We start from the raw sequence: 14,734 nt of genomic DNA on the forward strand, positions 1-14,734 counted from the left end.
CACTAAGAATTTGAGCTAGTTTCCTTTTGTTACCTGTGGTTGCGGTAATTTGTACATATACGTCCATTTTCGGGGTCGATTATGCTGTTTCTATGGCACTCCAGCAGTCAGCAGTGAGATACGTAAATATCTAAATGAAAGTCAATGGTAGGATTATACTTAGGTACTTAGGGAAATGGGCTGGAAACACCTCACCGATCATTAATGTGGACAAGATTCCCTGTATGTCCAAATTTACGTGTCTGTGCTTGACATGGTATACGCATATTGCGTGACCTTCAGGCCTGTTCACATACGTTCTGGCTAATGAAGCGCTGTTACAGTCAGCGACAATTGTGGGGTGAATCCTGACGAAACGTGCAGTTGCTCTATTTCAGGATCATCAAGGAAGTAGCGTACAAGATAATAAAATGTTACTTACCGTTCCGCTGACAATGAATTTTTCCTTTAGCCTCGCCTTATTTGCTTTCGCTTCTTGTCCTTATATTGCGTGATTTTTTATTTATTTATTTCTTTTTTTTGATTTGCAAGCTTTTGTTTGAGGAAACCATTACCTTTTGCCCCTTGTATTAGTTTTTCAGGGGTGTAGCCGATTGTGCTGTGGTGTTTGAGGTGACATTATGCATGTGGTATGAGGATGATTTATGGCATTTACCATTAAATACCAGTTTAATTTTTTGTCAAAAGTTATCCAAAACCATATTCTGAAATAGTGTCTTGTTTCTCCACTAGGCAGTGCCACAAGTTCCTCCAAATGTCGTAACACAACATACACACATATGTAATACTAGCTAATGTAAATCCACCCGATGATGGAGGTTTAAACCTTCGAAACGCGTCGTGGAAAAAAAAAATAATAAAATAAAATAAAAATAAAAATAAAACGGTGACTGGTAACAGTAAACTTGTTGCTTCATTTAATGTCAGTAACAGTCACGGTAAAGCCTAACCTAAAAATGTTCAAGTGGAAGACAGTCAAACATAAGATTTTTGGGGATAAGAAGATTCGTTTAAGATACGGTTAACGAGAGTTTCTGCATCGAGGGTTACGCTGCACTTTTTATCGGAAAACCGCGTTTTGTTTTACCTATATTTATGAGGAAAGGAGTTGACAACAGACATAAAGCTTAAGATTTTATTACATTTTTTACGATTGAACAGTTGGGTATTCATTCTAACGTTCACTCATAATGGGAATATAATTTTAATTTTTTTCTCTGTTAACAGTTCGAAAATTTAGTAGTTAAATCTTACGAATGTTGCAGAAGCAGTTGAGTCATGGAGAAAATGCGTGAAGAGCCTTGCTCAGCACATGGAGTGACGGGTTCCTCTCATTTTTGCAATGGCGTAGGTCCGTGACCAGTCTTGGTGTTAGCAATAAAGGAGCCGCTCGCACACACCTAATCTTACCGCTGTATCAAACTCCACAATACAGGTGTTAACAAACACTGCTCGATAGCGAACTTTAAGCCACAGAAGTAGGCGCACATTTAAAGTGGCGTAACGTTGCAAAATAAAATAATGTAACTGAGTTGTGTTTGCGAGGAGAAAAATTTTATCCTTATTTAGCATATAGACACACTTAAATATTCTCTATTTTTTCTTGAGAAGGGAAGAGGAGGAAATTAGCGTTTAATGTTACGTCGAAAACGAGGTCATTAGAGACGGAGCACAATCTCAGATTAGGGAAGAAGGAGAAGGAAAGCGGCCGTGCCCTTTCGAAGGAACCATCCAGGCATTTGCCTTAAACGATTTAGGGAAATCACGGAATATCTAAATCAGGATAGCCGTGCGCTCGCTTTAACCGTCTTCCCACCAAATGTGTGCCTCGTGTGCTAACCACTGCGCCACCACGCTCGTCGTTTTTCTGGAGAACAATACGATATACAAGTATGATTAATATATTTTCACAACTTAGTAACAACAGGAGCTGTACATATATTTTTTTCAACCGATAATTTTAAAATGTGAACACATGACAGAGGTCATCGGTCGATAATGACACCTCTGTTAACAAACGGTTCAAATGGCTCTGAGCACTATAGGACTTAACTTCGGAGGTCATCAGTCCCCTAGAACTTAGAACTACTTAAACCTAACTATCCTAAGGACACCACACACATCCATGCCCGAGGCAGGATTCGAACCTGCGGCCGTAGCGGTCGCGTGGTTCCAGACTGCAGTGCCTAGAACCGCTCGGCCACTCCGGCTGGGTATGACTTTTCAATAATAATAAAAGTTACACACGTTTTTAGTGTAGGGGACATTATATACAGTTTTATATGATGTTGGTAGATTCTCGGGAACAACCATGTTCACGACATATCTTACTGACGCAAATTTGCTGGGCACAGTTCTTCCTTGTGTCACATTAATGGAAACAAGCAAATCTTTATTGCAATATTGCGATCCGTATGTGGAACAATATTATTTAATGACATCTGATAATATTTTTGCAGAAGAGTAGTGTTAAATTCAATATCACTTATATTTTTTGCAAAAGAAAGAAAATAACCACCATATATCTTAAATAAGGTTAGTGGCCACTGGTTCACGCAACATGCACACTACACACAGATTTTTTATTATATAACCTAAAAATTCCATCAATTAACTCTGTTAAATCTATGGTCGTATTACCACGCCAGCATTGAGAACCCTGGCCAAAAAAAAAAAAAAAAAAAAGAAAAAGCTCTGTGGTTTGAATTTTATTATGTGGAACGGAGGTTCCTTGTGTTATGTGTAGATTTTGCTAACACATTTTATCTGTGAACATGCTTGAGGTACCTGATTTCCTGATATCACGGTGTAATTGTAAATCAGTCGCACACCACGACGATTTCGCCGTTTGCTATACCTTGATTGTGTACTGTCAGGTTTTTCGTTGAATGATTGCGTTAATTAATTTCAGGGATGAGTGCATCAGGTCACAGGCGAATATTGCAGTTTTTTCAGTTTTCATTGTAATTTTGGCAGAGATATAAGAGTGTGATCTGATAGGACTTCCATATATCGCAATGCCATATTGTTTCATTTTTAGCCGCTATTTTGTGTTCATTTCGTTGAGAGTACTGGACACGTCTTTTTGGGTGGAAAGTTTCGCGTATTATTTGCTTGAAATGTGCACCACCAGTCTGGTCTCAGCTACACGTTTGTCGTCGAAAGGCGGCAGTGAGACTCAGTAGCAGGATCAAGCATCCCCGACAAGTTGAGCAGTATTGCCGAAGTGTAAATGTGACCCATTCTGTGCATTTGTTTATGAGAGCCGGCACCTTTTCCCACAGGGGGCAAGGACTGCCACGCTGCCACTGCCGCCCCACGAGAGTTCGCCTTTTTCCTAAAGCCGTCAAAAGACAGGACACCGTCGCACTGGCCGAAAAGTATGAGAAATTCGGATGTATTCGCTGCAGAGATAAACTCCCATGTGGCATAAGGTAGGAACCCTCACCAGATATAATAACCTCAGAAACAGGTATAGTACGGTAAGCCAAAATTTCACGAGTTTCAAAGGATTCCAAACCAGCTCTCCCTGCACTGTTACATGCAACGAAAGCAGCTGTTATCCACCCGTTACCCAGACCTGAAGAAGTAGAACTTTTCATTAAAGAAAAATTAAACCTCGCGCCACAAAACAAAGTAGGTCCATTAATAAGAACAAATTGAGCAGTTTTACCTACTCCCCTTACTTTGTTCTTTTTCCCCTTCGCGGAAGATGTCGAAGCACCAAGAGTGCCGTCCACATTTACAAGTTTTTTGTAAACAAGCAATCGTCGGCGACGACGATAACAACGTTTACGAACCATTGTAAGAAGCAGTGCCTCAGTGGCTATTCACTCACACAAGAGTGAATGCGCTAGCAGGACAGTTTGCTCCTTATATAGCATCAGTCCTGGCGCACGCAGAGGATGTGGACTTCCGGGCGCCCATTCATGAGCGCGCCTTATCAGTGCCTATTGCGCAACCGCAAACTTGATTTTAGAGCGCCGCGGGCCTAGTAATACTAGGCCCGCGGCAGCTGGCTGCCTCGCTCAGCGGCTAAGTCCCACTCAAGGTCACGAGTTTTACTGTGACAGCCATCTATTGAGCACCCAGAGAAACGTTGTTATCGTCGTCGCCGACGATTGCTTGTTTACAAAACACTTGTAAATGTGGACGGCACTCTTGGTGCTTCGACATCTTCCGCGAAGGGGAAAAAGAACGAAGTAAGGGGAGTAGGTAAAACTGCTCAATTTGTTCTTATTAATGGACCTACTTTGTTTTGTGGCGCGAGGTTTAATTTTTCTTTAATGAAAAGCGCGAAAGCGTGACCAGCGAGTGAAACGCTGCTTGTATTAGAATGTAGGTATTGCACTCCTAGAGCGGGAGTTTTATGGAAAATAAGAGATATTCTCATTAGCCACATTGGCTACAGCACTGACTCTCCCCCTCAACGAGGGCTTTTTCTCTCTCTCTCTCTTTTTTTTTTTTTAAAAAAAGAAAGCGGAGCTGTTTAGACTCTGAACTAATATGTGCGGCTTTTGTCTACCGGCTGCCTTGTGGTGGTAACTGGATTATGTTAGCTGAATTCTGGGGAAATGTACACTATGTGATCAAAAGTACCCGGACACCTGGCTGAAAATTGCTTACAAGTTCGTTGTACTCTCCATCTGTAATGCTGGAATTCAATACAGTGTTGACCCACCCATAGCCTTTATTACATTTTCCACTCTCGCAGGCATACGTTCTACCAGGTGCTGGAAGGTTTCTTGGGGAATGGTAGCCCATTCTTCATGGAGTGCGGCACCGAGGAAAGGTATCGATGTCGGTCGGCAAGGCCTGGCACGAAGTCGGCATTCCAAAACATCACAAAGGTGTTCTATAGGATTCAGGTCAAGACTCTGTGCAGGCCAGTCCATTACAGGAATGTTATTGTCGTGTAACGGCTCCGCCACAGGCCGTGCATTATGAACAAGTCCTCGATCGTGTTGAAAGATGCAGTCGCCATTACCGAATTGCTCTGCAACAGTCGCAAGCACGAAGGTGATTAAAACATCAATGTAGGCCTGTGCAGTGGTAGTGCCACACAAAACAACAAGGGGTGCAAGCCTCCTCCATGAAAAACACGACCACACCGTAATACCACAGCCTGGGAATTTTACAGTTGGCACTACACACGCTGGCAGATGAAGTTCAGCGGGCATTCGCCATACCCACACCCTGCCATCGGATCGCCACATTGTGCACAATGATTCGTCACACCACACAACGTTTTTCCGCTGTTCAATCGTCCAATGCTTACGCTCCTTCCACCAAGCGACGCGTCGTTTTTCATTTACCGGCGTGATGTGTGGCTTATGAGCAGCCGCTCGACCATGAAATCCGAGTTTCTCACCTCCTGCTTAGTTGTCGTAGTACTTGCAGTGGGTCCTGGTGCAGTTTGGAATTCCTGTGTGATGGTCTGGATACATGTCTGCCTATTACACATTACGACCCTTTCAAACTGTAGGCGGTCTCTGTCAGTCGATAGACGAGGTCGGCCTGTACGCTTCTGTGCTGTACTTGTCCCTTCACGTTTCCACTTCACTATCACATCGGAAACAGTGGACCTAGAGATGTTTAGGAGTGTGGAAACATCGCGTACAGACATATGACGCAAGTGACAGCCGGCCGCGGTGGCCGAAAGGTTCTAGGCGCTACAGTCCGGGTCCGCGTGACTGCTACGGTCGCAGGTTCGAATCCTGCCTCGGCCATGGATGTGTGTGATGTCCTTCGGTTAGTTATGTTTAAGTATTTCTAAGTTCTAGGGGACTGATGACCTCAGATGTTAAGTCCCGTAGTGCTCAGAGCCATTTGAACCATGTTGAACCACAAGTGACACCCAATCACTTGACCACGTCCGAAGTCCGTGAGTTCCGCGGAGCGCCCTATTTTGCTCTCTCACGATGTCTAATGACTACTGAGGTCGCTGATATGGAGTACCTGGCAGTATGTAGAAGCACAATGTACTTAATATCAAAAACGTATGTTTTTGGTGGTGTCCGGTTAGTTTTGATCACAAAGTGGCAGTGTTGGATTTGCAGTAGCGCGAATTATATTCCAAGCAGCTTGCAATTAATGTGTTGCGCCACGTAAGTTCTTTTGCCAAATAGATTATAATTTTTTTATACTTCGATCTTTTTGTCTTGTTAACTTTTAATTAGTGATCTCTCCAGAAGAATAACTCTTGTTGCAATATCACAACGCAGCCTTCCATATAATTTAGGCTATTTCCCCTCCCCATACCAACGGCCTTGCCGCAGTGATAACACCGTTTCCTGTGAGATCACGAAGTTAAACGCTGTTGGGCTAGGCTGTGTTACCGTCCGGCCTACCGAGCGTTGTTGGCAAGCGGGGTTCATTCAGTCAGGACAATTGGGGAGCTACTTGATGAATAAGCAGCGGCTACGGTCACGAAATTTGACAACGGCCGCGAGACCTGTGTGCTGACAACATGCCCCTCCACACCCGCATCCAGTGATGTTTGTGGGTTGAGGATGACAAGACGGCCGGTCAGTATCGTTGGCCCTTCAAGTCATGTTCCGAAAGACCTTAGTTTAGTTCCTCTTATGCCGTACTGGTTGCAGGCAACTTTAACCTACTGAATAGAGACTGGGACGTCTACAGATTCACAGCAGGCAGTCTTGCGAAATACTTTTGAACACGTTTTCCGAAAACTGTCTTGAGCAGCTAGTTCGACAGCGCCATGCAATGGAAATATTTTAGATCCTGTAGCTTCAAAGAGATCTGATCTCATCGACGGTGTCGGTATAGACACAGGGATTGGTGATCACGATGTCATTTTAGCGACATAAACAGTCGAGAAGGTAACGAGAGTATTGATGTTAGAATGAGCACCTAAGTAGCTTTTAGAATCCCATTTAGACAATGAATGGAGATCTAGTGTAAGGGAAGTAGAGAAATGGTGGGTAAGTTTAACGGGGTTTCAAATCGCACTCTTGAAAAGTATAATGATAGAAGAGAACCACCACGGTTCAATAACAAAATTCGGAAAATGCAAAGAAAGCAAAGACTACTCTCTCGTTCCAAAAGAACGAGCAGATGACGATAGGCAAAAGTTAGAAGAGGTTCCTTCGTCCGTAAAAAGATCGATGCGTGAAGCATACAACAATTATTACCGTCACATACTGGCAAAGGATCTCGTCCATAACAGGGAATAATTCTGGTCCTACGTAAAATCGCTATGTGGATCAAGACAGTTGTTGTCCAGTCTGATGTGACACTAGATGATAATAAAAGGAAAGCTCGAGTTTCAAATTTCACGTGTAATAAATCGTTCACGAAAGCGGATCGTACAAAAATGCGTCATTTAATCACGGAACAGACTCTTCAAATGGCTCTGAGCACTATGGGACTCAACTGCTGTGGTCATAAGTCCCCTAGAACTTAGAACTACTTAAACCTAACTAACCTAAGGACATCACACACATCCATGCCCGAGAGAGGATTCGAACCTGCGACCGTAGCGGCCGTGCGGTTCCAGAATGTAGCGCCCTTAACCGCTCGGCCACTACGGCCGGCGGAAGAGACTCTGATACGGAGGACAAATTAATAGGCAACCGTGACGTAGAGAAGCAACTGAGAATGTAGAAAACAGGTAAGTCGCCAGGTCAGGATTTAATCCCAATACGGGTTTGCAAATTGTATTCAGCGACGTAACCCCTTATTTAGATTGCATTTACCGCGAGTGTCCGTCCCAGTGCCAAGTCTCAAACGACTGAAAGAATGTGCAAATGATTCCCGTTTATAAGACGGATATAAAAACAGACTCGTAACGTTACAGGACAATATCCCTAACATACGTTTGCTGCAGAATTCTTGAACATCTTCTCGTTTCGAATATAATAAATTTCCTAGAGATGGAAAAGCTGATGTTCAAAAATCAGTGTGGTTTTAGTAAACACCGTACATGCCATACTCACAAGGGAACCTCCCCATCGCACACCCTTCAGATTTAGTTATAAGTTGGCAAAGTGGATAGGCCTTGAAAAACTGAACACAGATCAATCGAGAAAACAGGAAGAAGTTGTGTGGAACTATGAAAAAATAAGCAAAATATACAAACTGAGTGTCCGTGGGCAAGATAGGCAACATCAAGGAAAGTCTGAGCTTATGAGCGCCGTTGTCTCGTGGTTAGCGTGAGCAGCCGGGGGATGAGAGGTCCTTTTTTTTTTTTTTTTTTTAGTGTTCAAACGTGTGTGAAATCTTATGGGACTTAACTGCTAAGGTCATCAGTCACTAAGCCTACACACGACTTAACCTAAATTATCCTAAGGACAAACACACACACCCATGCCCGAGGGAGGACTCGAACCTCCGCCGTGATCAGCCGCACAGTCCATGACTGCAGCGCCTAGACCGCTCGGCTAATCCTGCGCGGCCGAGAGGTCCTTGGTTCAAGTCTTCTCTCGAGTATAAAGTTTACTTTCCTTATTTTCGCAAAGTTATGGTGTGTCCGTTCGTTCAATGACGTCTCTGTTCACTGTAATAAGTTTAGTGTCTGTGTTTTGCGACCGCTCCGCAAAACCGTGCGATTAGTAGACGAAAGGACGTGCCTCTCCAATGGGAACCAAAAACATTTGATCGCAAGGTCATAGGCCAACCGATTCCTCCACAGGAAAACACGTCTCATATATTCTATACGACACTGGTGACGGCATGTGCGTCACATGACAGGAATATGTTGTCGACCCACCTAACTTGGCGAATGGATAAAAAGATTCTTCTACCTTTCCCGATTTAGGTTTTCTTGTGGATCTGACAATCACTCCCAAAAAAGTGATGAAAACATAAGAGTTTGTCATATAAACTGCAACAAATGATTGCAACAGTTTCACAGTCGCACAGTTTTCCCTGTGCTCTGTCAAAACATATGTTTTTAACGTTTTCAAATTTTTCCGTGTCTAGCGTCCCCATACTACGGCGCAGTTACTTCGCATCGGACAGACGGACGGACAGATAATAATTGTCTGAAAATATGAAATTAAACTTCTCACTCGAGGGAAGACTTGAACCATGGACCTCGCGTATGACAGTTGCTCACGCTAACCACGTGACCACGGCGCTCACGACCTCAGACCCTCCTTGATGTTGGCTATCTTGCGCATGGACTACTCAGTTTGTATAATTTGCTTATTTTTTTCGTAGTTCCACACAACTTCTTCCTGTTTTCTCGATTGATCTGTGTTTAGTTTTTCAAGGCCTATTCACTGTGCCAACTTATAACTAAATCTGAGGGGGGGTGCGATGGGGAGGTTCCCTTGTCAGCTTGCGCATTCCCCACATGATGTACTGCGAACTATGGTTGAAAAACGAATGCCAGACTCCATTTTTAGAATTCTTTTCTTGTGGAGGTAAATAGGTTCAATATGTTTTAAGAAACAAAGTATTGACCAAGTAAGCTATAATGTTTTTATTTTTCGAGCTGTTACCTAGTTTCGATTGTCAATTATTTGCAAGCACCGGTTGGTAGACATGTCCTGTTGAAACGAATGTATTCTTTCAACACTACTATCTTCATGAAAATGCGTTGGTATTGGATCATTTTAACGTATTGAGGTTCAGCATCCTCACAAGAACAAATTTCTAATGTTCACGTACGGTGCGGAGTAAAGGGATCCGATGAAAAGACACTTTCATAAGGGTGGTAATGCTGATCGAATTCATTCCGTTCAACATGAAGTATCAGCTGGCAACAGTGATTCCAATGTGCTTAAAAATTACTGACGGCCGAAATTAGCTGTTACAATGGACAATAACTAAATTACTGCCTGCCTGAACCACGTTTTCGTTCTTAAAAAAAAGATTTCATAATCCTAGAGCTCCGGCGATTGTTTGATCCGGTGATCTACTGTAGTCTGTTAACGAAGGTTCGAGCATCCGAAATAGGTTCCCAGATATGTGAGTGGCACGAAGACTTCTTAAATAATAGTATCCACTACGTTGTCCTCGACCGTTAGTGTTTGTCAGAAACAAGGATAGCATAGTAAGTGCCGCAGGAATGTGTGATAGGACTGCTGTTGTTGTGTATGTACGTAAGTGATTTGGCGGACAGAGTGAGCATCAACCTGCTGCAGTTTTCTGAGGATACTGCTGTGCTCGGGAAGGTGTCGTCACTGAGTGACTGTAGGAGGGTACAAGACGATTTAGACAAAATTTATAAATGGTGTGATAAAATGCAGGTAGCTCTAAACGTAGAAAAATGTAAATTAATGTAGATGACTAGGGTAAACAATCCCACAAAGCTGGAATACGGTATTAGTAGTTAGCTGCTTGACGCAGTCAGGCTAGTTAAATATCTTGGTGTAACATTGCAAAGCGATATGAAATGGACCTAGCAAGGAAGAATCTTACCGTGGACTTCTGTTTATTGGTAGAGTTCTAGGGAAGCATGGTTCATCTGTAAAGGAGACAACACGTAAAGGCCTAGTTCGACCAATTCTCGAGCACTTCATGAGTGTTTGAGATCCCCACTAGGTCGGATTAAAGTTAGTCATCGAAGAAATTCAGTGGCGAGCTTACCGGCAAGTTCTGTGAGTACCCACGTATGACTGTGATGCTTCGGGAACTCAAATGGGAATACCTGGAGGGAAGGCGACGCTCTCTCGAGGAACGCTACTGAGAAAATTAACAGACCCCTCATTTGAAGAAGACTGTGGAATGATTCTCCCGCCGCCAGAGTACATTTCACGTAAGGACCACGAACATAAGGTAAGAGGAATTATGGTTCGTACGGAGGCATTTATACAGTCGTTTTTCCATCGCTTTATTTATGAATGGAACAGGAAAGGAAATGACTAGTTGTGGTAGAACGTGCCCTTCGCCACGCACGTTACGGTGGCTTGCTGAGTGTTTATGTAGATGTAATTGCAGATCCAGTGTTTTCTAAGCTATTACTATTGTTGATGGCGTGTTTTGTAAGCTACTACTATTGTTGATGTAGAACATTTCCTTCGTATTCTTCCAATGAATTCTTGTCTTCTACCTGACTCGCTAACGAATAATTTTATGTGGTCATTCCATTTCAGGTCGTTCCGTACGCATATTATTAGGTATTTTGTGGAAGTAGCTGCTTCCAGTGATTGTTCTCCGATTGTATAATCAGACAATAAAATGTGCCTCTACCTATATATGCGTAATACGTTACATTTGTTTACGTTAAGGGTGAATTGCAAGTCCCTGTACCAAACGTCGACCTTCGGCGGGTAGATCTGCCTTTCACTACAATTTTCTAGCTTCGTGATGTCTCTCTATACAACAGCGTCAAATGGTTCAAATGGCTCTGAGCACTATGGGACTCAACTGCTGTGGTCATAAGTCCCCCAGAACTTAGAACTACTTAAACCTAACTAACCTAAGGACATCACTCACAACCATGCCCGAGGCAGGAGTCGAACCTGCGGCCATAGCGGTCGTGCGGTTCCAGACTGTAGCGCCTTTAACCGCTCGGCCGCTCCGACCGGCACAACAGCGTCATCCGCGAAAAAGCCTCGTGGAACTTCCGGTGTTATCTACTAGGTCACTGTGGAGACTTACGGTCCTACAGCACTCCCGAAATTACTTTTACGACTTAAGACTATTTCAGAATATGGTACTCTGTTCTGTGGGCTAGAAGCTCTTCAACCCAGTCACAGACCTGGTCTGATACTTCGTACGATCTTAATTTGTTCATTAAGTAGTGTGAAACTCTATCGAATGTCTTCGGGAAGTCAAGGAACACATCGTCTACCCGGGAGCCTGTATTTGCTGTTTGTGCGTGGACGAACAGAGCGAGATGGGTTTCACATGGTCGATGTTTTCGGAATCCATGTTGGTTCCTGCAGAGACGATCATCGGTCTCCAGCAATGTAACAAAACGTCGCCCCCGACTAACCCCAACCATGTTTTAAAGATGAAATCGGAAGGTCTACCACACTGCGAACTGCCTCAATGACAGATGTAGCAAACGTAAATGACCCGAAAAACGAAAAAAATCTTCACATTTAGGAAAAAAATCTCTGCATTGAAACTCACCCTAATTTGATCCCCTAAATTACAGCCAGACACAAAAGAAACAAATTAAAAATGACACACACTTAGAATTTTCCATGCTAGCTTATGTTTCACCTGTGGACTGACGCGCAAGCAAATACAACAAATGCCTGGGTAATATCATTTATTTCACAACTGCGCGTCAGCGAGGATTTAATATAACTTATACATACGGCAAAGGAAACGACTTTCCAATACCTTGTATTAGGGCAACCGTCGCACAGCCAGTAACTGATAATCTGTGGATTCTATCTCCTTGGTCCAGTGTGGCTGTACCTTGGTGGTAGACGATTAACAACCGCCTTTATAGTGTCACAAAAACTTGAAATATACATTCTATGAAAGGTTATTTGTATCGATGAACAGAAGTTGGACAAGGTTTGGGATTGTATTAAAACGTAAGGAGTATCATTCCTCATTATACTGTATGACCGTAACTTCGCTTCGAGTCAGATTTGTCAAGCAAACCTATTGGTAGTATAGATCTGAATAACGCCCATGATATTGAGAAACTACGGATTTCTTGTTACTGGGAGTGAGTGTCTCTCCTGGATGATATCTCAGTGTCATGGAAATTTCCAGGGAAGGATAAGGTCTATTTTCTTGGAATGTGGTGGGTGAATGTGTTGTTTGTAACTGTTAGCGTTCTGTCAGTAAAACGCTGCTTTTAAAGTATTTTGGACAAAGGAAATATGAACAGTGAAGCCTTCAAGCGGGAATCTACCTCACTCGAACAATGGGTAAAACAAAAGCATGCGCAGCAATACCCAGTGGATGAACTTGTTCGTGATTATTTAAATTTCATTGCTAACTGACCCTTGTTACACGAGGTCAATTAGCACGATACTGAAACACCAAATGCACATACCATTTACACATTAATCAAATGCATTCGCCTCTAATTAATATGGCCATGTCGTCTGATTCACATGGCATATTAGCGAGCAATATGACGCAATTCCCACTCTGAACGATCACCTTCCTGATATTCGTTCGGTGACATTAATTTCCCACATTATTGTAGGTGAAAGTTCGGACGAGAACTTTCGCAAACACTCTCAGTACTCACTCCTCAATCTGTATTCTGTCTGTGCACACACTCTATAATGCTTAAAAAAATGCTGGAAAAAGAAAACAACGACGCACTACGAAGGAGTTCAGCAAATTTGTCACAAACTAGGGACTTATATTCACACAGCAAAATGAATGTGCTGAGTTGAGCAGTAGCTGCCTCGCAGATAGGAGCGTGAACATTATACGCAGACAGTCGATAAAATTCTTTTGGGTCTGTGATCGCATTGCCAACGTGTACAACTTCCGACGTTTCGGCCACTACACGATTGCAATTGGCGTACATCAGGGTGTTTCTTTCCTTTATCAGGAAAGAAAAGAAGCCCTAACTAAGGTCACCTGGCATGGTGACCGAAGCTTCGGGGGTTATACACATGGACAGTGCGGACACAGACCCATAAGAATTTTATTGACTGTGGCAATAGCTGCGGAATCCCACGCTTACAATATACGTAGGTGTCAGCAGTTGAGAGAGTAAGTGTAGTAGGGCTCACAGAAACCGGTTGGGGTAATTGATGAATTGCTCGACATTTTAATAGGACCGTTACCACTACTTGACGCTGTTGGCAGGAATAGGTGAACCATAACCGAACAAAGCGGTCGACCTAGAAAAAAGACAGAACGTGAGGACCGAGCAATCTTCATAGATGCGCTCATACTCCCGAATTCATCGTTATCATCGATCGGACTTGCAACTGGTGCTTCGGTTACCACGAAGACCATCAATAGGCGGCTCAAACGTAGGGGGCTGAACTCACGACTCCTGTTGCGCCGACTTCCACTGACCTCTGTACACAAGAAGCCCGTTTGCAGTGTTGTCGGGCACATTGGACCCGGTATTTTATAGAACGGTGTAGAACTGTCATCAGTGATGAGTCCCGCCTCGAAGAGAGACCCGAGGACCGGTGACAACGTGTCTGGAGATGCCACAGGCAAGGTGAGATACCAGCCAGATGTCACCAGCCATTCGGTCCAACAGCCAGCAGTAATGGTCTTGGGTGCTATTTCATTTCTTAACAGGACACTTATTGTTGCAATTCACGGCACCCTTAGGGCCCATCTGTACATCGACGATATTCTACGCTCACTTTTCTTGCCCTTTATGGTAAGCCACCTTGGGCTTACATTTCAACTAGATAATGCTCTCCCGCACACGGTAAGAGTTTTAACGCTTGTCTTCTTGTTTGACAAACCCTACATAGACCAGCAAGGTCGGCGGGTTGTTCCCCAATTGAGAACGCTTAGATTATTATGCGCAGGGCTCTCCAACCTTCTCGGGATTGAACAGAATCTGGCACGATATCCCTTAGGGGTCACCCTACAACTGCATAACAGAATACCTGCTTGCTTAAGTACCACAGATGCATAAGCTATTACTGACTTGCTCAATTTGGGACGCTCCTTCTAGTGAATAAATCATCAAAATTCTCTGAAACTATTATCACTTGTTTGTCAGCACATGTACAACACATCTACCAGTTTCCGTCCCATTCAGACAACTCCTTCGTTGTGAGTCTTTTTCTTTTTTGAATTTATAATTTCGGAAACTAACTAAGTGAGTATTACTCTCTGTCTGTTGTTGCACAGTCGTTGGTAT

The sequence above is a fragment of the Schistocerca serialis genome, chromosome 3 (assembly GCF_023864345.2).
Source record: "Schistocerca serialis cubense isolate TAMUIC-IGC-003099 chromosome 3, iqSchSeri2.2, whole genome shotgun sequence".
NCBI lineage: Eukaryota > Metazoa > Arthropoda > Insecta > Orthoptera > Acrididae > Schistocerca > Schistocerca serialis.